Here is a 26,697-nt window from a genome sequence, read left to right as displayed (position 1 = left end):
GGGGGTGGGGGTGGGGGTGGGGAGACAATACTCATGTATCAAGCTAGGCAGGATGCTTGCACAAACGCTATCTCTCTACTTTTTCCTTTTATTAACAAAAAATGTGCACGTTCCCCATATTTTAATAGGTAGCACAGGACATGATACAAAAACTCAGAAGACTTAAAAGGATAAATGGTGAAAAGTTAGGGCTTCCCGGGTGGTGCAGTGGTAAAGAATTCACCTGTCAATGCAGGAGACACAAGAGGCGCAGATTCAGTCCCTGGATCAGGAAGAGCCCTTCCAGTGGGAAATGGCAACCTGCTCCAGTATTCTTGCCTGGAACATCCCATGGACAGAGGAGCCTGGTGGGCTACAGTCCACGGGGTCGCAAAGAGTCGGATAGGACTGATTGTGCGTGTGTGTGTGTGTGCCGGCACGTGCTCACACACACACAGTGAAAAGTTAGTCTCTCTCCTTTCCAGTTCCTTGGGTCCCTTCCGCAGGGACAACTACAGTTTTAGTCTTGTGTGTACTTCCAGAACGTGTCTATACATTTACAAACAGAACTTACACCTCCTACGAATCACACCTGAGGGAAACTGAGGGCCTCAGAGAAGTGAAGTGCTTTGACTAAGGTCACACAATTGTGAAATTGACAGAGCTGGGATTTTGCAAACAGATCTAACTGTAAAACTCGGCTCTTTTCGCTGTCTGCGCTCTGGCAGAAGCAAGCCCTGGTACCAACAGAGCCCCCACCCCCACCCCTGCCCACCATGAACCACTGGCTGTGACAAACCTCCGTTCTGAGGCCTTGGAGATGCAGGGGTCTTTGGTGAATGTCCAAGGCTCCAGGGACCTGTACTGACTTACTAGGGAGGAAGCACCCCGCTATGGAACAAGGAAAGTTCCCGCAGGTGTCCTTTTGTGGCTGCTGTGTGGTCAGGACCAGTATGACTCCCAAGGTACAGAGAGTTTTGGAGAGAGAAGCCACATGAGCGTATGAGCGTGGGTCTCTGGCTAGAGGAGATCGTGGTTGTGGTTTCAACTACATTTCCAGAAAATACCCTCATGATCTCCCTGTGGTTGGGCAGGGCTGAGCGGTGATGGGAAGCGTGGGGGCTGTTCTCTGTGGAAGCTACATGCTGGTGCAAGCAGGTGAGGGGAGGAGATTGGGGTCAGTCCCTGGTGGACAGCAGGCAGGATGCCTGAGCAGGGCTGCCCACCAGACTTGCAGGCTCTCTCTCAAGTCTCTCCTTCTCCTTGGTCAGGCCAGGGTGGGCTAAGAGAGACCCCCAACGCTCTTGACTAGTGAACACCTCTACACCTGCAGCTATGTCTCAGGCAGCTTCCTATGTGAGCTCTCTGTAAAGTCTTTCTGGATCCTGGCTTCCCATTCAGTGTCTTTGTTTCTGTGACTCCCTATGGGTCGCGTCTCAGTCTGGTGTCCCCTCAACTTAGGGGTCTATGTCCCTGAGGCCTTGTAAGAACCAGGAGACCCAGGTAGGGTCTCACCTCGTCTGCAGTGAAAGGAGGGAGAGGTAGGTAGTGAACATTCCTTCCTCTCTCAGGTGGACAACATTCTTGTTTTGCAAAGGTAGTAACCAGAACATTCCGTCCTTTGTGTCTGTACCCACAGCCGGCCAGATCTAGCTTGGTGCCTAGTGGTCAGTCAGAGATGTGCTATGAGATGCAAGAGTCAAGAGACATACCTGCCCCGCCCTCCCAGCATCAGACCAACACCTTCCACGCTGGTGAACAACAGCCAAGGCAGCTGCATTGAGTCCTAGACCTGACCAGTCATAGGAAGAGGAGTGTAAATCTTAAGAACAACAATAATGGTTAACAGCCCCATAGTGTTTTATAGCATTCGAAGCACTTTACGTGTACTCACTCACTAAATTCTCCCCACAATGCTTTGAGGTAGGTCCTATTACCATTATTATATTACAATGAGGAAATCAAGACAGAAAACTTGCTCCAGGTCACACAACTTAAGGAGCTGATAGTGAATCTGGTTCTAGATTCTGTTTTTATTTTTTTAAATAATTTTATTTATTTATTTTTGGCTGTGCTGGATCTTCATTGCTGCACGGGCTTTTCTGTAGTTGTGGAGAGTGGGGGCCACTCTCTAGTTGCAATGCTCGGACTTCTCATTGTGGTGGCTTCTCTTGTTGCGGAGCGCAGGCTCTAGAGCTTTCAGGCTTCAGTAGTTGTAGTTCCCAGGCTCTAGAGCACAGGCTCAATAGTTGTGGCGCACCCAGTTAGTTGCTCCGAGGCATGTGGGATCTTCCTGGACCAGGGATTGAACCTGCGTCTCCTGCATTGGCAGGCAGAACCTTTACCTGTGCTGTGCTTTTAATTTTGTGATTCTGTGCTTTTAATTACTATGCAGTCATCCTGGTTTCCATTTCTATTCCTAGAGGGTAGGGTTTGTTCCTCAAATATTTACTGAGTGTCTGCTCTGGGCTGGGACAGCGTAGGAGCATTTAAAGGTGAATGGGATCTTGTGTGTCATTGAGGGTAGAAAGGCATGTAAACAAGAAATTGTCCTTCAGCATGAGAGGTGCCATAATATGAGCATAAATGTGTGGTTGGAAATGGGGAGGGTGAGGTGCATACTGCCTGGAGCAAGTGTCATCAAAAGGCAGATGTCAAGTGGCAGGAGGGCATTCCAGGCAGAGGGACTGGTATATGAAAGCTTACAAGAAAGCGATATGGTTTGCCTAAGTGTTGAAACCTCATGGACAGTTACTGTCAGAGGGGTTGCCAGAGAGCTCGGGGCTGGCACTTCCGTCCAGCTTCCTGCTCCAGCCTGGCCTCCAGCTCTGGCCTCCAAGCCCTCAGTACCTACTCCGTGAGAAGCACTCTGCCAGGTGTTGGCCCAGAATGCGGGAGAAAAGCGGTAGCCTGGGTGGCGGAGAAAGAGCTGGTGATCAGCTGCAGACAAAGATCTTTGTGGCTGGTGTTATTCAGGAGGTGAAGGCAAGGCTGCTGAGAAGAGCTGCCAAGGGAGGATTATGGGAGGACGTGGGGACTTGCAGATCATGGTCATCTCTGGACAGGAAGATTTTCAGACTGTAGGGAAGGGACATGCTCTGTGCTTTTGGGGGGGGGTGGGAGGGGGTCCTTCTTCTTTCTGCTGCTGCAGCTGGGTTTCTGGAGATCTGACATGCCTTGCTTTGGTGCTGGCCCTTGGAGGGTTGCCAGGGAAACCGTCGGCCAGCTCCAGAGATGTAGCCAGAGGAGAGTGGGTGACTCAGGCTGCCTTCTCAGATACTGCACCCCCTCCCCATTACATGGAAAAGGCTCTCAGAGACCCTTTCTTCCGGATCCTACACAGCTGACCCTATCTATTCTCTCTCTGGATAGAGAGTCCCTCCTGTCGTTCCACTGGTGGGATTCCCCAGAGAGGGAAGTATCTCAGACACCACTGGCCCCCATAGATTCACTCTGGAACAGTGGATGGAGGGTCGGCGTAAACTCCTGCTGTGTCCCTTCAGGCTTTCCTCTTGCCTGTCCTCCGTGTGGTAAGCGGCAGGAGCCCAGGCTGAAACGCCCTCCAGGGAGCAAACCCGGGATAATTATTGATGGGGCAGCAGTGGACTTCTGACCTCGGCCTGCGAGGGACAGGACCCAGAACGCGGGCTCCAGCCCGGGCGAAGGAAGGTGGGCGGGCCGCAGAGGGTGGGCCAATCAACACGACCACAACAGGGGGCAGCGGACCCTACCCAAACAAAGCAGCATGTGCTCGCGGCCCGCGGACCCGCCCGGGAGTCGAGCTGCAAAGCGGCTCCAGCACAGCGAAGAGGGGCTGCCAGCGGCACTGGCGCCCCCGCACTCGCCCAGGACGCGCTGAGGGGGTTCCGGGTCCCTCCAGGGCGGCCGCGGAGGTGGGGCGAGGGACCACGGGGCTCGCGAGCGCGCGCCGGGCGGAACCAGGAAGCGGCGCGCGCCGCCGCGGGGCGCGCTCGGGGCTGCGGGCGACGCGCGCGGTCGGGACTCCGCGCGCGAGCGGCGCGCGCGCCCCCGTGGGCCCCGGCGCGAGGAGAGCTGTCGGCCGGAGCCGTCACCCCGGGCGGGACCGAGCGCTGGCGACGACGCGCGGCGGCCCGGCCGAGGGAGGGAGGGAGCGAGCGAGCGGGCGGGAGAGCCAGAGAGCGGGTAGGAGGCAGCCGCTGGCGCCCGAGGGGCCGAGCGAGGTAGGAGCTGCGGGGCCGGTCTGAGGGTTGGGGCCCGCGGAGGGAGGCCGGGGAGCTTGCTCGGGCGGGGCCCCGCGCCCCGGCCGCCCAGACACCCGGCAGGGCCTCGCCGCCGCCATCGCTCCCCGGGCCGGGAGGGCGGCCGCGGGGACCGCGCACTGGGTGAGGGGAGCCACGCGGGGAGAAGGCTGGAGGGCCGCGCGAGGGGCGTCGTGCGGAGGCTGCGGCGGGCCGGGGTGGGTAGCGGGCAGAGACCGTGCGTGCGCGGGTGTCTGGGTGGGCTGCGGTTGGCAGCTCACGCCTTCGTGGTGCAGTTACCCCCCGCTGGCTCCTCGCGTTTCTCCTTATTTCAAGAGAGGTGTCAACGACTCCTGGGGGGTGGGATGAGCGCGGCGGGGGGCGGGGGGGGCGGGGGGGATTTAGCCAAGCTTCAAGGAACAGCGCCTTATAAGGAGTCCAGACAACAAATACGAGCGTTTTGTTCAGGCTCGGGGGGCGGGGTGGGGGGGTGTGGAGGTTGCAGAATCCCCCATCAGGACCCGCCAAGCCCAGGCTGGTGCGTGTGGCGGTGGGACGCGGCGCGTTCTGGTTTCCTAGCCAGGATTAAAGAGTTTTTTAAAAAAGTGCTCCTGATGTTGGGGGCAGATACGCAGCGTCGGAAGGGTAGTCCGTTGTGTCTCCTCAGCTGGTCTGAGGCTAAAGGAATCTGGCAAAGATGGTCAGGCGGATCAAAGAGGAAAAGAAGTTGTATGGAGCAAGAGGCGTTTGCAAACACTCGTAGCCAGCAATGATGGAAAAGGCGAAGACTGGAAAACAAGCTCCAGTTTTAGGAAGAGGGGATTAATGCGAACCACAGGAAATTTAGGGGCAAAAAAGAGATAGCAACCCTCTCTTTCCTAAAGAGCCATGCCGCATCATTTTTGTTTTTGTTTTTCTTGTCCCCTCTGATCCTGTCATTGTATTTGATACCATCGTATCAAATAAATAGTGCTAAAAGTGGGTCGTAGACTGTTAGAGCTGCAAAGGACCCCCGCGGTAATGCTGCCTTCTTTATTGAACGAATGAGGAAACTGAGGCCAGGTACGTGGAAGGATCGGCCTGCTCCGTTCCCACAGCTGTTTAGAACTGCAGGAACTGAAATGTCGGTCTGAAGACTCTCAGATCAGTGCTCTTCCCGAAGCATAGAGAAGTAGTAGATCTTTCCCTAAATACAGTTTCATAAATTGTCTCTGGAATGCCCTCGGGGAATACCCCTTGAAAGGGCCAGTGTATCACCTAATTATTAAACTGAGCTTAGGTCCCTGTTTCAGTCTTCAAATGGTGTTTATCGTCCGCTTGTATCTTAGATTTCCAAAGTGGTTGGATAGCTGCCTGGGCCATAATAAGCTTTCAGCTGTTGAGTATATTATCTCAAATAATTTTGTTATCGTTCAGCAAAGGTAATAAAACTCTGCCTCTTTTCTCAACGTTTTTCTGATTGTTTATTTGTTTACATTATGTTGATCACACACTGTTGATCACATGTTGGTGTTCATTGACTATGTGTTTTATTTAGCGTGCCTGTCATTTTTTAAATGTCATTCCCTAACACTGTGAACACGAGATCAGTTTTGATAGTGTTACTTGGTGGAATTCTATTGCTTGACTTTATTTCAAGGCTTCAGGGTTCTTGTTTGTGTAGGTACCAGTTTCCATCTCTTCGAAGATCACAGTTGTTAGAATTGATAGTGTAAGGGGGAGAAGGGGGCTTGCTGATTTTAAGAAAATGTATTATGTGACAGTTTGTGATGTCTGTGGGTTTAACCAAAACAGCACCACACTTTTGGTCAGGTTGGTGTTATCTAGTAGATTGCTTGTTTTCTGTAGCCTTTGGAAGATGGAAAATTCAAGCACCTGGTTGAGACACAGGGAGAGAATGGAGAGATCTTTTTTTGAAAAAGCAAAACATTAAAAAAAAAAAAGAGTTGATTTCTATCACCAGCAGTTTGGTTATTGCACAACTGGGAGCTAAACTGCACAAAATCTTTGCTGTACACCCAACTAAATAAATTATCCCCTCTTCTTACTAGTCAGGATGCACATGTTTGCCCACAGGCTGTTAATATGAATTGTGTTAAGAAATTTAAGGTGGCTATGTTTCTTAATCGGGTACTTTGTGATATACATGATGGGAGGGGGAGAAAGTGCTATCATTGTTTGGAGTGTTACAACATGAATATTTTGGTCAGCACTTCCTATTGTGGCCCAACTTCTCATTTCATCTTCATTTTCTTGCTCTCAATTGATGTTTTTTAAACAATTTTATTTACATATGCAAAACCCACATCAGGACTAGTAAAAGGTATCATTTGTTTGTTGCTCTTTGGGTACTTAATGTCAAATTGTTTCAAGTTATATCATTATATTAAAGTTATTTCATATCATATTCAAATTATTTGTGATTTGTGTTAGGTTAGGTTTATATTAATCAGTGTGCTTGTGGTAGTTCATTTGACTTATTTTTGTATAGGTAATTGATACAGATAGTCTGTTAGAAAAGGATGATGTTGTAAATAGGTAAATAATAAGCTCAAGATTAAATTGCAGGTTGAAGGTAGAAGCCAAGGAAGCTTAACTCTTCTAGTGCCCTACAAACGTCTGTATCTCACGAATTTTCATCGATGTCTGGATGTTCAATGACCACCGGGGACACGTATTTTTCCCTTTCTATTACCGTGTAGATTACCTACACTCTAGTGTACATTATTGTGTATTCTATGTGTACAAATAGTGTAGTGTACATTATTCCTACAAAAAGAAGCAGAAAACCTCCTGTTTTTTATTAGTTTTTTTGAAACTTATTCTTTGAAAAAGTTATCTGACAGTTCTAGGTTACTGAGCTCTTCAAAAAAATATCCTTTTACTGCATAATAAAGTATCAAAATACTTTGATACTTCTTAATAAAAATGTTTAAAAATTTGTTCTAAAGTATCACTGTCCCTGATTTTGTGTGGTATTTAAAGGAAAAGATTTTTCTTTAAATCTGCGCTTTGTTAATAGAACCGTTCTAAAATCGGAAGTATTTTTTCCCCTGCAATGTTGGAAACAACAGTTTTGTGCTTATTTCTGGGAATAGGAAAGTCAGATTTAACAACCTAGTTTCCACTTATCAGTTTTTTTTGTACATTTAAATTGTGACAACAGTGATTAAAAATGTTTTTACTTTGCTTTCTCTTAATTGTCATGTCCTTCTTTTAATTAAATAGCCTGTTTACATTGGATGTTTTCTGATGAGTGATGATCCTTTACTATTAAAAAACCTAAGCCCATTTGGAGAGGATTTTCCATATCTAAATCTAGGCTATTTTTCTAATCAAAGAAAGGAGTAATTTACAGGTGTTTGACTTTTAGTTGAACGAGACCCTCACTTTTGGTGGTTTTAGGGTTTTGGATGACGTTTTATTACTTTTGTTAGTTTTGGTCACACCCATGACTTCCTTGGAAGGTATCTTTGAGGTTTGGTTTCCTTTTTTTTTAATGGTAATATTGGGGTGGGGGTGCTTCCTGTTTGTATTTTCAAAATTAGGTCCACATGGTAACCTTTTGGTAGTGTCACATTTTTATTTTATACGTACAAAGACGAGCATCAGGTGTCATGTGGTTTGTCTTTGACCCATCATACTGCCTCATGACAGCTCTACTGAGTACCCGGTTGGAAAGACAAAATATCCCCAACCTTCCCAGCTCCCTTCAAGGTTTAGCTGCCTTGGAAGAAGTCTTAACAACAACTACCACAACAAAGGTGCAATTAACAGAAAAATGGGGCTGCCCCTTTCTGTTTTCCTGCCAGGTACCTAGAAAACGCACAGCACTAAGATAGAGTGAAAACATGTTATGTGTAGCTTTGACTGTCGGAGCTTTCGAGGGGGGGTTGCCATAGGTTTATATGATACAGAACTGCATCTATCTAGCAGTGACTATACCAGCTTTTCTGACCTCACCTAGAAGTCGTGTAGGGTGTCATGGAGGAGTTAAATAAGAACAAGGAGAAATTTAGTGTGGTGATGGTAGAACTTGGGAGGAATCACCCTCAGTCATAAAACTCTTCCTTGACCCTCCTGGATAATCATTAACGTGGTAGGTCACTTTTAATATAAATGTTGGACTCTGAGTCATATGGAGCGTTGCGCAGAAGAATATCCTTGAGAGAAGTACATATAGTATTGTTTCAGTAGTTGAAGCAAGTGGGCTTTTCCTCGCCTTCAGCTAACTTTATTATAAGAAATGTAATGACTTAATAGACTCCTGATTAAATTGGCATTCAAACATGTTTGCAGTTTAGGAACAGTTTCTGTCTTATAAATTTTCTTTTAGATCACATCACTGGAGGCAGTACTGTATTAGCATGTGGCATGATTATGCATAATACAATTTGCAAATAAGGTTGATGAGTGTCTTGATCTCCCATTTCCCGCCCCTCCATAGTCAATAAAGAAGTATGAGTTTGTCACATACTGGGTATTTTCTTCATTGGGTTTATTCATAATAATTACTTCCATTTCTCATGTATTATAGTACTACTAAGATGAAAAATACATATATTGATTGAAAATTTTTTGGAAACTAGCTTGCAGAATCCAACACTCATTCTCCATTTGTTCTTCCATTGCCTTTGGCACTCTGATGAACTCTTTAAAATTACTTTCCAGATTTATTTCTAGTATAAAGAGTAATATCACCATATTCTGTGCACTACTAGTTTTTTGAGGTGCTTATGCTGACTCATTTTTTAATTTTACTAAGATACAGAGTATGGTTTGAGAGCAATAATGAGATTCTCAGAAAATATGAAAACTTTCCTTTCTGACTACTTAGAGAAAGGTTGGGGAAGACAAGGGGAAATACATCAATGAGCCAATCAATTATTGTTATTTGTTGGGATTAATTTGGTGACTAATATTTTCAGTGCCCATCAGGCTAGTAAAACTGACTTTGGCTTTACCCTGCGATGATCAGGACAAACCCAAGTGTTCTCTGATGTTGCCTGTCTTTTCCTGGTAGGGGATTTTCTTTTGCATGTGGGAAATCAAGCCAAAGTTACCAGTAACAGCCACGTCCAAGATTTGTATAAAAAAACAAAAACTCTTTAAAAAAAAAACAAAAGCTCTTTACCCCTCTGGGCTATAACTCTACTTACCATGGACTCATTTGAGAAGGTATGCTAATTGTTTGTATAATGATTATTATGCTATCTTTCAAAAAGTGATCAGAAGATTAAAGCACTTCAAATTTTGCCCCAAACCTAAAAGTGGAAAGATAGTAAAAAATAATACCCAACACCATTCACTTACAGAGTGCCAAGCAGACGTTGTTATAAGCTCTTGGCGTGTTTTAACTCATGATCCTCAGAGAGGTGGGTTCTATCATGAGGAGATCTGAGGAGATGAAAGAGGAAGAAATGGCCACAGAAAAGTTAAGTCATTTGTCCAAGGTCACACTGCTGCTACTGGCAGGGCTGGATCCAGACACAGGCCAAGCTGAATCCAGAAACAGTTGTTACCCACTGCACGTCGGAGGAGAGAGGGTAACTGTCACTTTGCAGGGAGACGTTTGGTTTCTTTAGAGGTTTATGGTTCTTTGTGTTCCAAAATGGACTTTCTGTTTTTTTAATAGAAAATTTTAAATGTATATTCGGAATTTTTTTAAGTTTATGAAGGCGATGGTAGGTGTTTTACAACTAATTTATATATTCCTGATAGAAATTATGTTAAAATAGAGAAAGTATTCATTTTAACTCTAAGTTGTCCTTTCTACTGACGTTACCATGTACATCACAGGGGAAGAGCTATAAGCTGTCTCTTTGGCTTCTGTTTACAAACAAAAGGATCTTCTGTGTCAGTGTGGTTTGAGACATGCATGTTTGTTGACTGAGAATGCAAGTATCCAGCTCATTTTATTTGCAACTTTCTTTTGAAGGTATCTATGGTCCTATTCTTGTTTTAAAGCCAGTAATTGTGTTTTTTGAAATAGAAAGACTTAAGAATTTTAATTTGAGGGGATAGTTTTTAAGGCAACTGAACTTATTGCATATGTTTCTAGTTGTGCAAAGGCCCTTAGAAAGTAGTCTCAGAACGTATTCCTTTTCATGTCTGATGCTTACATTATTCTCTCATCTCTTTTTTTAGAGGTGGATTGTAAAGTTAGATCTTGGAGACAGAATTCACAACCCTAAAGTGTAGTGATTTGAACTTGAGAGATCAAGTCAGGGATGAGAAAAACTTCAATTCCCTGAGCAGACAGTATGAACTTGTTCAAATAAACAGAGGATGTTAGCTTCCAGGGTTGTCAAACTGTCACCTTTGACCAGAGTTGAATTTTCTTTGAATGTTGACAAAAGTTACAATGTCAGTGGAAAAAGCTTAATGTGAAGTATGTATAACTCAGAATTTCCTTATGTTTGTGTCAGTGAGATCCTACAATTAAAACTGTTTTTTTTTTTTAAGTGTATATGTATGTCTGATGAGTTTAAAAAGCCTTCAGTGGGGGTTTCCAGCCTTTAGGTGAGAGTCAATTAGAAAGTTTGTGAAAAACTATTTTGTGTTGTCTAAAATTCAGAGCCTATAACTGATAGCAAATCAATATGTTTTTATAAAGAATGGGATTTTAAAAAATCCGAACTGGGAGAAATTTAAAATATCATTGTAGCAAACTATATTTAAAATATCATTGTAGCAGAAAAAAAGAAAGAAACTGTTGAGCACTTAATCTGTTAGAGTACTAAAAATTAGGATTTATCAGCTTCATGATATAGCATTCTACAATATATTCATGGTTTAAACTAGGCAAAAATATTCTCTCAAAAATAATGCTGATTCTATTTTTCCTTTTGTTTCATGTTTCTAAAAATGATTTGGTCATCTTTTAGGCTTGAAAAAAGTAGCAACCGAGGTATCTACAGAAATACATAGCTCTTTACACAATGAAACAGTCACTTCAGCCTGTGGATTTGTGTTTTTAGGATTTGTGATGTTTCTGGTAGAAAGTAAGAGAGAGTGCTGGTCAGAATTGAACTTTGTAGAGTCTTACTCCAGAAGATACTGAAGGTCCAGTGCATAGGGATGTAGTGCAAATATTCCTTGTTCTTGTATTGTTATTGTTTCAACTGTGTAATGATATGTTAAACCCTGAATGTGAGCATGTTTTAAAGATGAGTTTATCCTTCAGTGAGTTTAAACATCAAGTAAAAATACTAATACGTTGTAATGTGTCATAGAGGTTGGCCTTCCTCCTTAACTGTTGAAGGTACCAAAACAAAATAGAAAATGTTTGGCTTCCTGAATGACATGGCTGCAGTGAACATGCTGAGTTGGTAATGAAGCATAACCCTTTGATTTTGCAATACCAGAGTAAAACACATAATTTTAAAGGAATGGGTCCATAAGATAACTTATTACCTTAATCACGTATTTTAAATTTTGTCCCAGAAATGTGATATCAAAATTTATGGTTTTGAAGTTTTATTCCTTAGGTGTAAGAAATCTAGTTGGGATAGAACATTATATAACAGTTATATTGGTAAATTTCAACAGGACACATATAAAAACAGTAGCTTTTAGGAAATAACTCCTAAAAGAATATAGCCCAGGCATAAGAATAGGCACTGAAAAAATATTTCTTCTGGGTTGTGGGATTCTGGGTGTATGTGTCCACTTTCTAGTAGCTTCCCATTTTTCTACAGTAAATAGGTGATAATAAATAGGAACCCTGGAGAAGGAAATGGCAACCCACTCCAGTATTCTTGCCTGGAAACTCCCATGGACAGAGAAGCCTGACATGCTGAAGTCCTTGTGATTGCAAAGGAGTTGGACAGAACTTAGCGACTAAACAACAACAACAATAAATAGGAAATACTTTTGTAAACAAGAAAAGAAAGTTATTTTTAATGAATTGGTGAAGAACATGTGAGAGAGCTTTATAATAATGGAATATTGTTTAGCCATAAAAAGAAGGAAATCCATTGTGACAGTGTGGATGAACCTTGAGGGCATTATGCTAAGTGAAGTAAGTCAGACGGAAGAAAATGCTGTCTGACCTCACTTACTTGTGGAATCTACAAAAACTGAACTCCTAGAAACAGCAGACTGGTGGTTGCCAGGCGAGCACAGTGGGGAAATGGATGAGGGTGGTTAAATGGTACAAATTTCCAGTTATTAAGATGAATAAGTTCTGGGGATGTAAATTACAGCATGGTGACTATATTACTATATACACAATACTATACTATGTGTTTTAAGTTGCTCAGAGAGTAGATCTAAAAGTTTTCACCAAACAAAAATTGTAACTATGTGAGTTGATGGATGTGTTAACTAACCTTATTGTGGTCATCGTTTTGCAATATATACTTATATCAAATCATTTCATCTACATCTTAAGTTTGCATAATGTTATGTCAGTTATATCTCAATAAAGTTGGGGCAAAAGTTATTTGTAAAATGGCTTCTGTATTTTGATTTATCTCAGAGTGAGAAACCTGTTTTTGTTTTCAGTTAGTGTTTCCATTTTAGGAGCAGAGAAACAAGTAGATTGTGATGTTTGTGTTAAATATTTGGCTTGATGATAGGACATCTTTTTTTGATGAATGATATTAAAGTCATTTTATTGTATTTAATATTCTTAGAGTTGATATAACTTGAGGATTGAGTTGTTTCTTATATTTGATGGAGTGCTTCATACTTTTATATATAAGCTGATGGAGAATTATAATACTGTTTATAAATGTAATAAGGAAATTATGTTATTTTACTTGTGTATATGCCCTACTGGGTTGCCAGTCATTTCATACTGAAGGTATATGTTTGTTTTTTCAACTTTTGGGGGAAAAATGGTCTTATTTAACTTCTAGTAATGCTGAACATTATTTCAGTATATTTTCTGCATTTGCTTTTGTACTGCTTTCTCATTCATGATGATACGTGCAAAGGTTGCTAGGTGTATAGATTTCTTTTTCTTGTAATTTCATTAGTCATGCTTAATGAATTCTCTGTGTTTTTTATGATATTCATTTGGGAATATCTGGTAAAGGAAACCTCTGGTGAAAGACTCTTATGGGTATATATCATTGCAGGAGACTTGTGTTTTGCCTTAATTAAATTTGCATTAAATAGTTTATTTGTAACAAAATCTAGTGTATAAAAGCATTTAACATTTTAAGGCGTTTAGGGAACAAAAGTGAAAATAAATTACAGGTTTTAGAATTGTGAAGCATAGTTCTCTAGGTCTTATCACTTTGCAGCAAATAAAATAACAGTCTTAAAGAAAATATGTATTATTGAGCCCAGCAGAACACCTACATATTTTATGTAAAATTCAACTCAGTAAAAATCTACCTTAACTTAGACTGTACCTTGTAATTTATTATAATGGAATTTCCAATAACAGAATTTTAAGTCAGTTTTGGGAATAATAAAACATAAAAGAGACCATATAGTACCTTTTGGTGTTTTTTAATCCTAAATGCATAAGTAGTTAATTCCAGTTCATGAAGATAATAATTATTATTACTTTATTTTTATTTTTTAAGTAGAAGTTTTTATTTTATCTTTTTGGCCCTGATGCATGTGGAATCTTAGTAGTTCCTGACCAGAGATCGAACCTATACCACTTATAGTGGAAGCGTGATGTCTTCATCACTGGACCACCAGGGAAATCTGATAGTATTTTGAAGATAATTATCTATGTATATTAAAAATAATACTGTAAGCATATATTGCCCAGTATGCCTTCATAAATGAATCCTGTTGATTTTATTATTCTTTTTTGCTTATCACTTCTTACCTCCTCTGCCTCCTGAAAATATGACAATCTCATTTAATCCAAAATTATGTTTTCCTTTGGTTTCAGTTCATTTATAGTTGCTGATTTCCCCTGTAATCTATTTTATCACTATGATATTATTGTGGCCAGTAGATAATCTTTCTTCCCTTAAATATCTGAATCATTTTTATCAAACCATGAGATACTTTAAAAATTACATAAATTGGGGCCTCAAATTTAGTGTTCTATATTTCATAATATGGCATCAGTAAATTATTGAACATTTTAAAATTAATATATGAAGTGATTTATTGCTTTCTTCATTTAGAACTAATTACTTGATAGTGTTTTAGTCCTTATTTGATTTTGAGAACTTGGCTGTCCTCACAAAGATAAGTCTTTTTCTAAGTCCTTAAATCTTAAAGTGATCTCTTTAAAGGAGCTCAAATGGATATAAGATTCAAATGATGTATGGCAAAAACCACTACAATATTGTAAAGTAATTAGCCTCCAACTAATAAAAATAAATGGAAAAAAAAAAGATTCAAATGACTGTGAAAAATAATTACTTCTTTTAAAAGTTAATATAATTTTGTTTGAAACTGTCTAATTCACTTTTTGTCTCCTAGCTGCCAGAGAGCTTTGGGGGATTGTGTGTGAGAGTATGTGCGTGTGTTTGAGTGTGTGTGTGTTTCAAATACTTTCAACGTGTGCAAAGAAATCTATTCCAAAATTTTATGATAATTGGGCTGCCAATCAAGGTAAGACTTAGTAAAGACTAAGTAAATATTGACTGACTGCTGAGCTCATGCACTGTACAATCACATATGCTTTTGAGGGCAGTGAGTCAACAACTTGACCCATTAAGCTATATACTCCAATGGTTCTTAACCAGTGGTGGACTAGGGGGCCTTTTGAGGCACTAATGAATCCATGGACTCTTCTTCCCAGTAAAGTATACACACACTCAAAAATTTGCATATGTTTCAAGAGGTTTGTGGACCCAGGTTACAACTCAGCTGTAAACAGCCAGCTCTCAGTTAACACAGGTAATGGAGATGAGAGACTATGGAGAAGAAATAACAAATACTCCCAAGTTTATTGTTAAAACAAATCTCTAGACTTACCTTGTTATCTGGGAGCTCAAAGGGGACTTGTTTCCCCAGGGAACTAATAGATATCAATATACTGAAACGTTTTTAAGGTGTGTATTCCATTGTATAACTGTACCGTAATTTAGTTAATCCATTCATAATTGATAGCTGTTTCTAGTTTTTCACTTTTATAAACAATACAGTAGTACAGCTCCTTAGGCAGAGTGGATTTTTTTCACATTTACTGGACTATCTCCTTAATGTTAAGTTCTAGAAGTGGAGTTGTTGAGTCATTTGATAGTCATAGATAGTGCCAGACTGCCCTCCAAAAAGACTATCCCAGTCGACCTGCCCACCACTAACTAGTGCATAAAAGGGGTGGCCTTTTTCCCACATCTGCTGGTTACTAAGTGTTGGCAGCCTTTCCATCTTTGCTAGTCTCTCATATTTTCTTGTATTTCTTTGATTTCTACCAAGGCCGGACAGTGCTTCACAAGTTTGCTGGCCATTTTGTTTTCTCTTTGTGATTTGCCTCTGTATATAATTAGCCTGTCTTTTCTGTTACAGGTGCTTGAGTTTTCCTCAGAGATATTTCTGTCTTACATATTACAAATTATTTCCTCCCTGTTTTTTTCTTTTTTTTGGCTTTCAACCTTGTATACTATTTTTTTTGTAGTACAAACTTGTTAAATTTTCTTGTAGTCTAACTTGATAAATCTTTTCTTCTCTGATCTGGCTATTATGACATACTTAGAAAAACGATACCTACCCAAAGATGGTAAAATTTTCATTTGTATTTTCTTTTATTTATTTTTTTATTTTTTTATTATTTGGAGGCTAATTACTTCACAACATTTCAGTGGGTTTTGTCATACTTTTATTTTTCTAACTTTTTAAATGAATGTGTTTATTTTTGGCTGTGCTGGGTCTTCATTGCTGCCGGGCCTTTTCCCTAGTTGTAGAGATCAGGGGCTCCTCTCCAGTTGCAGTGCTTGAGTTTCTCATTGCGGTGGCCTCTCTTGTGGAGCATGGACTCTAGGGCACACGGGCTCCAGTAGTTGCAGCTTGATTTAGGGCAGAGGCTCAATAACTGTGGTACGCAGGCTTAGTTGCTCCGAGGCATGTGGGATCTTCTCCAATCAGTGATTGAACCCGTATCTCCCGCATTGGCAGGCTGATTCTTTCCCACTTGAGCCACCAGGGAAGCCTGGTTCTAATTTTTTTTTTTGCGTTAAGTTGCTCAGTCCATCTAGAATCTATTTCTTTGTAAGAAGTGAGGTGGGACTATAGCTTTATTAGTTTTCGTCAAGGTAACAATATTATTTATTGATCATTTTTCACTGTATGCCCAGCACTGAGCTAAGTGTTTCACAAGTGTTAACAGTTTCAACCTAAATCAGTTCCAAATCGCTTGCTAGTTATCCAGAAAAATCCACCACTTCCCATTAGCTTCTTCTTTTCCCCATTGATAGGAAAGTCCATCTTAATGTTTACTAAATCCTTTATATGTTCAGATCTGCTTCTTGTCTATCCTGTTCCATAGATTAATGTGGTTCTGAATATACCATGTTGTTTTAATTTTTTTTGTTTGTTTTAATTATTATACCACATTGTTTATTTGGATCACTAAAATTTTTTTTCAGAGAATAAATCAGATGAGAATTCACATGGACTTCCTTTAGAATGTGCATTGGAATAGTTTTTAATATGATTCAAAATGAATATCACATTCTTTGAACAGATGGTGGATAATCACCAGTAGTTTCATTAAAGAATCACTAGATTTAGTCTTCTTAAACATATCATTCTATAGAGATTATGAAATAGAATGTAATTTTTAAAAGCAATGTTCTGAATACTTTGAACTGAAATAGTGTAATTTCATGCTAACATTTCAGTAAGTATAGTAAAATTATATATTTAAATTTTTAAATTTAAAACCTTAGGATTGCTTTCAAAATTTTTTCCTTCTAAGCAATACATAGAAGCAGAGTTATAATTGTTACTGATGAGTATGAACTAGAAAATTGTTAAAGAGTTATATAGGAATATGTGAAATATTTTGGTTATAGACAAGAAGCTTGTCCAGTATAAATGTAATTTTTTAGAAGTAACCTTTTAAAAAAGCAAAAAGAAACAGGTGAAATCAATTTTAATAACATATATTCTTTAACCCAGTATATCCAAAATATTATTATTTCAACAAGTACCACATACTCACTGCACAGTTAGTCACTCAGTCCTGTCCAACTCTTTGTGACCTTGGGGATTCTCCAGGCAAGAATACTGGAGTGGGTTGCCATGTCCACTTTAAGGGGACCTTCCCAACCCAGGCATCAAACCCGGGTTTCCTGCATTGTGGGCGGATTCTTTACGATCTGAGCCACCAGGGAAGCCCAAGAATACTGGAGTTGGTAGCCTATCCCTTCTCCAAGGGAGCTTTCCAACCCAGGAATCGAATCAGGGGCTCCTCCATTGCAGGTGGATTCTTTACCACCCGAGCTAACAGGGAAACCCGTGTAATCAATATATGAACTTCCCTGGTGGTCCAGTGATTAAGAATCTGCCTCCCAATGCAGGGAACCCGAATTTCCTCCTTGGTTGGGAAAATAAGATCCCACATGCCCCAGGGGCAGCTAGTGAAAGCCCACTCACCAAAATGAATACCTAGCACAACCAAAATTAATTAATAAAAAAAATAAACTACTAAGGAAACATTTTACATTCCTTTTTTGCTGCTGAGTCTTCAAAATCTGGTATGTCTTTTACACATACAGCGTATCTGAATTTAGATGCAAAGTTTCTACCAGAAGTACATGAATGTTCAGATTTCATAAAACTTTTAGTTGATAAAGTAGATTCACATACTGAGGTCATTCTAATAACCAAACATACTTGAAAGTCTTCCAGTAATCAAGTTAGTTGAGCCTCAATTTTTAAGTTTAACATTTGAGTTGATTAAAAATGAAATGAAATAAAAATTTAGTTCCTCAGTCACACTAGCCACATTTGAAGTGCCCCAGTAATAGCATATGTGGCTTGTAGCTGTCATAACTGGACAGTGCAGTTACAGGCCTTTTAAAGAAGTAAAATAAAATGCAAGCTGTCTCCTGCTTTTAACATCTAGTTTACATATAGCTCACACACAGATAGGGTCGCTTACCCTCAGAGAACTGAAGTCATTGCTCTCCGAGGGAGCAGAATTTACTCTTACCTAAAAACATGATAGCCCTGAAACTTCCCACCAGACCCCAATCCCAAAACGCACACAGACGTACACAGATGCACTCTTTTTTTTTCTTTTTTTAAGTGCTGCGCTGAGCCCTGGTTGAAGCTTTATCCAAGTCCCTGGAGGCCGTCTGCTTTGTCAGGATTAGAAGAGCAGTCTTTGCTGGGAGAGGTGTGGCAGACAGGAGTAGAGGGATTCCTTGGTTACTCCTGGGATCTCTGACTAGACATCCTAACGTCTTTTCCTTCAGAAACAAAATTATAAAAGGTAATTAGGTTTTGTAGGATTGTAAATCAGTTGGGGTTTGGGGGCTTACTTAGGAGTTTTTCGTCTCTTTCATCCCTTTGTTTCTATGGGAAAATGTTCAGTATCCTGAATAACAAATATGCAGATATATTTGGATTATGATTCCATTTGTAAGGTGGCCAAGAAGGTGGAGGAAAGAGATTGGGAGTTGCCTGTTGTTTTTATTACAGAAGGTGCAGGAGTCTGGGTGTTGAATTTTGATGCATCAGCCCAAATTGTCTCTTGTCACCTCTTGCTTACAACTCTGGAACTAAAACAACCCATACTGTTTTAGATGAACTCAACTGTCAAAACCACTTTTAGGCAGAGTTGGTTTGTGTTTGGGTTTTTTTTTTTCCGATGTGTCTCTGGATTTTTGTTTTGTGTGTGTGTTGTTTGTTCTTAATTTGTATGCACCAAATCTTAGTTATAGCACATGGGATCTTTAGTTTTGACATGTAGGATCTAGTTCCCTGATTAGGGATTGAACTTGGGCCCCCTGTGTTGGGAGCTTGCAGTGCTAGCTACTGGGCCACCAAAGAGGTGTGTGTGTGTGTTTTAGAAACATACAGGTTTGCCTGGAAAAGAACCTTATTTATCTTTTGGTCTTAGTTACTCTTCATGGTGTATGTAAAGTTGATGCTTGAAATTTGAGATCTAGTTACAAATGAAATTTTTCCTATGAAAAGAAATCCCCCCTGCCCTGTTAGTTTAATCTTAAGACATGTCTTATGGAGGGGAGTAATTTTGAGTTATCATCCTGAGATAGTGATAACTCCACTTATTAATATATGTGGACGATTGAAGCAACAGCTTCAGATGGCCAACTTGACACTCCAATCCTCAGGCCTTCCTTCTTAGTTTATCTTAATGGGTTTTTTTTTTTTTTAGATCCCTGGTTCTAGAAGGAACCTTTGAAGAAATGGATAGAACTGTGCTATTTTTGAATATTAGCTGACACCTAAGCCAAATTCAGTTGGCCTTTTATTTATTTATTAAATAATTTTTATTTATTTACTCACTTGTTTTTGGTTATGCGGGGTCTTTATTGCTGCGTGGGCTTTTCTGTAGTAGCTTTGAGCGGGAGCTACTCTCTGCTTGCAGTGCTAGAGCTTCTCATTGCAGTGGCTTTTCTTGTCGGGAAGCACAGGCTCTAAGACTCTCGGGCTTCAGTAGTTGTGGCTCCCAAGCTGTAGAATACAGGCTCAATAGTTGTGACGGACAGGCTTAGTTGCTCCCTGGCATGTGGGATCTTCCTGGATCAGGGCTGGAACCCCATGTCTCCTACATTGACAAGCAGATTCTTTACCACTGCATGCTAAGTTGTGTCCAACTCCTTGCAACCCTATAGACTAGCCTGCCAGGCTCCTCTGTTCATAGGATTCTCCAGGCAAGAATACTGGAGTGGGTTGCCGTGCCTTCTTCCAGGGGATCAGACCCACGTTTCTGTGTTGGCAGGTGGGTTCTTTACCACTAGCACCACCTGGGAAGCCCATTGAGCCACCAGGAAAGCCTGGTTGGCTGTTTAATGTTAAATAAAATACTTGGTAGCTTTTACTCCCAGGCAGCCTTTCAGAAACCCTTTAGTTTAATATGGTGTCCAAAAAGTAGGTTAATTATAACTCGGAACATCCTGGTATACTTTACTGATTGTAAATTATTCCTCAATAAAATTGAGAATTATTTCCATAAAGGAAAAAAGTCCCCTTTTCCAAAAAAAAAAAAAGTCCCCTTTTCCCCAAATATAATATAACCTATTTTAGAATATTTGAAATATTTCCTTAAAGGTGAAGATTTCAGTGTGTACAAAAATCATGGTGTTCCAAGGGGAAATCTGACTTTTTTGTCTTAAAATTTATTATTTTCATTGTATATGAACAAAAAGATTGTTGTGTTGAGTTTAGAAACAGGGCATTTTCAAATATTTAAAAAAAATTTTATTATACCTAGATTTTCACTGTAATAGCATTTGTTATTGTAGTAGAATTGTACATATGTTTTATTTCTTGGGAAAAAGAAGAAGCCAAATGTTTGCAGGCCACCTGCCATCTTGTGCTGTTATACACTGGCGAGGAGAAACTTGAGTCCTATTGTAAATTTTAAACTCTGTGCTCTGTATTTTTAGTATCTTGTGGAGATAGAATCTGCAAATCGTCTCTGAGAGATAAATGATTTGATTTGATTGTGACAAGCATGAAAATTATCTTCTGTATAAAACTGTGTCTCCTGGGAAAAAGCTGGACTAATACCACACTGAAATGACCTTAACGATGGAATCTTTGATTAGATCCACGTTGTTATGCACATACTACAGCCCCATAAAGTTGATCAACTTCCACCAGGGATGAGCAGATATCCTGGCTTTATCAGAAATTGCTTTCCCATTGCCACGCCTTTCGTGAAAACCAGTCATCACCCTTGTTGTCTGATTTTGTTGAGATGCTTTTAACACTGTTTCCCCCCTGCCCCCCCGGCAAATGTTGGTTTGAATGCGCAGACTTTGCTATTTACTTGTAAGATGTTATGGTAATCAGGTATGGTGTCCTTCTCCTGAAACAGAAATAAAAAGAAGAAAATTAAAAGCAAAAAATAGAAAGCACAGCATAGTCTGTATTTATTTAAACTTTAAAGTGTTTCATATCAAATACTAGAACCTAAGTTCCCTAACAGGCATGTCTGTTTTTTTCACTGCTGTATCCTCAGTACCTAGAATAGAACTTGGCATGTAACAGATCCTCAGTAAGTACTGTTTCTATGACTGGGTTGGTCTGCTTGCTTTTGTTTATAGCAGGAAGACCCTCATCTCTGATAGTAAAGATTGGTTGATGTTGAAGGTACTGTAATTCCATCTATTAATCTCAATGTTGAGGGTGTGTCCAGAGAACTCTTCAACCCTCAGTAGGACTGAAGTTCTGCACATTACTCTGGAAGAAAGAAAAGAGAGGGGAAAGCCAATTCTCTTTGTTTCCTTTGGATTTCAGAGTTCAAGATGGAAGAAATTTGAGTTTACTAGGAAGGAATTGGCTTTTTCCCCTCCATTTAAAAAAATTGTGTTCATATGTGTGTCTCACCATTTTAACTATTTTAAGGTGTACTGTTCAGTGACATTAAATATATTCACATCCTCTTACAGCTATCACTAGCATCCATCTCCAGAACTTTTTCATCATCCCAAATCTAAATTATACCCATTAAACAATAATTCCCTATTTCCCCGCTCTCCCAGACTCTGTTAACTATCATTCTACTTTCTCTCTACATGAGTTTGACTACTCTAGGTACCTCATGTAAGTGGAATCATGTAATATTTGTCCCTTTGTGTCTGTCCTATTTCTTTTTTTGTTGTTTTTTTTTTAAATATGACCCCTTTGCTTAGAGACTTGGCAGTTTTTTTTCCCTTGATTTTTTGTTGTTATTGTGAGTTTTTGCCTTGTGCCTAGACCTAGCAAGTGATGCGTACACTGTCGGTGTCCGAGACAAGTTAATTCAGCAGCTTGTTTCGTGTCGTTAGGAGGTTATTAAAGTTTTGATGCTTTAATAAGCTGTGATTCCTAATCTGTATGTCTGTAGGCTTAGCTCCTCCAAGTCTTGCTGATAAACCTGCACTGACAATGCTATTGGAGATTAGTCTTTCTCCTTGTTTCATAAGGCAAATTGTTCTTCTTATGGCCTGATTATGAAGTGGAAAATTACTGGTCCATTGTTGTCGTTGTTTATACAGGCATGAAGACAAACTGTGCACAAGGACAATAGCGACGTGAGAAGTTTGATTGCAGCCTCATTAAGAAATTACACACTCCTACTCATTACTTTTCTCTCTTTTTCTATTCTCATTGTATCCTCCTCCCTCCCTTTCTCCATCCCTTTCCTTCCTTTCTAGTCTGTCATCCCTCCTTAACAGCTTCTCCTTCCTGTCTTTTCCATTCTCATCCTCCTGAGTAGTTGCCACAGAGACCATCTGGCCCTGTGACCCAAACACAAGTAGAATAGCTGGGGCTCCCCCAGTCTCTTGGGCGGCTCGTGCTTCCTGGTGCTCACACGGTTTTGTTTGAGCCCTCTGAGCGTCTTGGGAGGGTGTGGGCTTTGATTCTAAACGCAGTTCCACCCCTCCTACTGTCTGGTTGGGGCTTCTCCTTTGCCCTTGGATGTGGGGTATCTTTTCTTGGTGGGATCCAACATTCTCCTGTCGATGTTTGTTCAGCAGTGAGTTGCAAGTGAGTTCTCGCAGGAAAAGATGAGTGCACGTCCTTCTACTCCACCATCTTAGCAGTACTGGTCATCGCAAAAAAAGCAAACACCCTCTTCCAACAACACAAGAGACAATTCTACATATGGACATCACCAGATGGTCAGTGCCGAAATCAGATTGATTATATTCTTTGCAGCCGAAGATAGAGAAGCTCTGTATAGTCGGCAAAAACAAGACCAGGAGCTGACTGTGGCTCATGTCATGAACTCATTATTGCAAAATTCAGACTTAAGTTGAAGAAAGCAGGGAAAACCGCTAGACCACTCAGGTATGACTAAATCAAATCCCTTAGGATTATACAGTAGAAGTGACAAATAGATTCAAGGGATTAGATCTGGTAGACAGAGGGCTTGAAGGACTATAGACAAAGGGGTTTGTGACATTGTACAGAAGGCAATGATCAAAACCATCCCCAAGAAAAAGAAATGCAAAAAGGCAAAATGGTTGTCTGAGGAGGCCTTACAAATAGCTGAGAAAAGAAGAGAAGTAAAAAGCAAAGGAGAAAAGGAAAGATATACCCATCTGAATGCAGAATTCCGAAGAATAGCAAGGAGGGATAAGAAAGCCTCCCTAAGTGATCAATGCAAAGAAATAGAGGAAAACAATAGAATGGGCAAGACTAGAGATCTCTTCAAGAAAATTAGATACCAAGGGAACATTTCATGCAAAGATGGGCTCAATAAAGGACAGAAATGGTATGGACCTAACAGAAGCAGAAGGTATTAAGAAGAGGTGGCAAGAATACACAGAACTATACAAAAAAGATCTTAATGACCCAGATACACGATCGTGTGATCACTCACCTAGAGCCAGACATCCTGGAATGCGAAGTCAAGTGGACCTTAGGAAGCATCACTATGAACAAAGCTAGTGGAAGTGATGGAATTCCAGCTGACCTATTTCAAATCCTAAAAGACGATCTTGTGAAAGTGCTGCACTCAGTATGCCAGCAAACTTTGAAAACTCAGCAGTGGCCACAGGAGTTTTCATTCCAATCTCAAAGAAAGGCAGTGCCAAAGAATGTTCATATTCCTGCACAGTAGTACTCATCTAACACACTAACAAAGTAATGTTCAAAATTCTCCAAGCTAGCCTTCAATAATACATGAACCGAGAACTTCCAGATGTTCAAGCTGGATTTAGAAAAGGCAGAGGAACCAGAGATCAAATTGCCAACATCCATTGGATCATAGAAAAAGCAAGAGAATTCCAGAAAGACATCTACTTCTGCTTCATTGACTATGCCAAAGCCTTTGACTGTATGGATCACAACAATCTGTGGAAAATTCTTAAAGAGATGGGAATACCAGACCACCTTACTTGCCTCCTGAGAAATCTGTATGCAGGTCCAGAAACAAGAGTTAGAACCAGACATGAAACAATGGACTGGTTCCAAATTGGAAAAGGAGTATTTAACTTACATGCAGAGTACATCATGCAAAATTCTGGGCTGGATGAAGCACAAGCTGGGATCAAGATTGCTGGGAGAAATATTAGTAACCTCAGATATGCAGATGACACCACCCTTATGGCAAAAAGCAAAGAGGAACTAAAGAGCCTCTTGATGAAAGTGAAAGAGGAGAGTGAAAAAGCTGGCTTAAAATTCATCATTCAAAAACAAAGATCATAGCATCCGGTCCCATCACTTCATGGCAAATAGTTGGGGAAACAATGGAAACAGTGACAGACTTTATTTTCTTGGGCTCCAAAGTCACTGCAGATGGTGACTGCAGCCATAAAATTTAAAAGACGCTTGCTCCTTGGAAGAAAAGCTATGACAAACCTAGACAGCATATTAAAAAGCAGAGATGTTACTTTGCTGACAAAGATCTGTCTAGTCAAACCTATGGTTTTTCCAATAATCATGTATGGATGTGAGAGTTGGACTACAAAGAAAGCTTAGTGCCAAATTGATGCTTTTGAACCATGGTGTTGGAGAATATTCTTGAGAGTCCCTTGGACTGCAGGGAGATCAAACCAGTCAATCCTAAAGGAAATCAGTCCTGAATATTCATTGGAAGGGCTGATGCTGAAGCTAAAACTCTAATACTGTGGCCACCTGATGCAAAGAACTGACTCATTTGAAAAGACCCTGATGCTGGGAAAGATTGAGGCAGGAGGAGAAGGGGACGACAAAGGATGAGATGGTTGGATGGCATCACCGACTCAATAGACATGAGTTTGAGTAAACTCGGGGAATTGGTGATGGATAGAGAAGCCTCGCATGCTGCAGTCCATGGGGTTGCATAGAGTTAGACATGAATGAGCAGCTCAACTGAACTGAACTCCATCGGTCTACCTGGAGGAACAGGGAAACAGGGAATTCAGTTCAGTTCAGTTCAGTTGCTCAGTCATGTCTGACTCTTTAAGAGAACTAAATTCTAATTTTTTTAAAGAATGGAAACGAACTTGTTGAGAAAAGAGAGAAATATGCTGGGAGGTTTGATTAGCAAAAAAGCAAAGAGGAAGAGGGAGGGAGCATCTTGGAGGATGATTTAAAAAGTAACCACTGCATTCGAGATTTCAAGCAGAATCTTAACCCGCGGACTGTTTTCCTTGGGCCTTGGGGCCACTACTCCCATTTAAGGCAGGGTGAGTAGTAGTGTTAGTCGCTCAGTTGTGTCCGACTCTTAGCGACCCCGTAAACTGTAGCCCACCAGGCTCCTCTGTCCATGGGATTCTCCAGGCAAGAATACTGGAGTGGGTTGCCATTCCCTTCTCTAGGGGATCTAACTGACCCAGGGATTGAACCCAGATCTCCTGCACTGCAGGCAGACTCTTTACCATTTGAGCTACAGGGAAGCCCCAAAGGACTGTTTTAGAGCCTCTTAAAACATCAAACATAGAGTTGGTTCTGTCTCTGTATCCCCTGCTCATTGCTCTGGGCAGATCACTTCTGCCTTCCCCAATTCCATTTCTCAGTCTGTAAAATGAAGGGTCAACAGATTCAGAACCATAAGACTTTGAGCCAAAGCCATGAGACTATGAAAGGTATTCTTTAAATTCAGTTCTTATGTTGTCAACAAATGAAGGTGTTAGTATGCTAGAGACAGAAGTATTAACAATGAAAAATTACCCAACGCCCATACTGGCTCCTGTTGGAGAGGTGAAAATGATCGTGATGAAATTCAGGTAACCTCGGGACCCTGGGATTTCTGAATTTCAGAACACTTAGAGAATATTCCAGTCTTTCCTTCTTAAATGTGAATGGACATATATCGCCATTATTGCCTTGTCGCCACTTCTCCCAAATTTAGATCACCAGTATTTATAAAGTTTACCAGTCACAAATAGATTCTTGCATTTCCCATCCCTTTTTATAGGGACCTCTTTCAGTTCAGTATGCTTTTACTGGCACTGACTTTGGTTTTCTTTACAGCAGCAGCTGCTAATTACTGACAGCTTTTGAGCAAGCAGCTTGTCATTTTTGGCAGGGATAGGGACCATCCATAGCAATTCAAGACTATATTTTCATTTGCTAAATTTACTTTGCTACATGAAAATACATCTTGAGTTAAAACATAGTCTGTAGTCAAAGGTGGCTGTATTTGCTGAAACATTTCCCTGAGTTGGCATTTGATCCTGTAGTTGAAAGACTCTCAGGTGATAAAGCAAAGGTTCGGTGTCTATCAGACTGATGCCATTAGTCCTAAGTCAGCCTTCTAACATTAATGAACATTCTGGATGTAGAAGCTCATCATCTTGTTTTGTCACAATAGTAAATCTTTCTGGATTACATTTGGTAGTATGCATGGTAACCGAAGGAGTGAATTGTTGGTATATGTTGAGCTTTCCGTTTATATTCAGCTTCTTTCTTGAGACATAGTTAATAGAAAGTTTAGTTTGCATAAAGAAGAAGCTTTCTT

The 26,697-nt window shown here is 40.8% G+C and overlaps 1 protein-coding gene across 3 annotated transcripts in view; it reads left to right on the top strand.

Annotated features, from left to right (window-relative positions):
• The first annotated feature begins 4,029 nt into the window (after positions 1-4,029).
• STAT5B (signal transducer and activator of transcription 5B) overlaps positions 4,030-26,697 on the top strand; it is a 64,095-nt gene continuing 41,427 nt past the window's right edge. For all 3 annotated transcript variants that reach the window (XM_061144029.1, XM_061144026.1, XM_061144030.1), the window contains exon 1: positions 4,030-4,181. The gene's annotated coding sequence lies outside the window, so the exon portion shown is untranslated. The remainder of the gene's footprint in view (positions 4,182-26,697) is intronic.

This window comes from Dama dama, chromosome 5 (assembly GCF_033118175.1).
Source record: "Dama dama isolate Ldn47 chromosome 5, ASM3311817v1, whole genome shotgun sequence".
NCBI lineage: Eukaryota > Metazoa > Chordata > Mammalia > Artiodactyla > Cervidae > Dama > Dama dama.
This window is presented reverse-complemented; position numbering and strand designations above follow the sequence as displayed.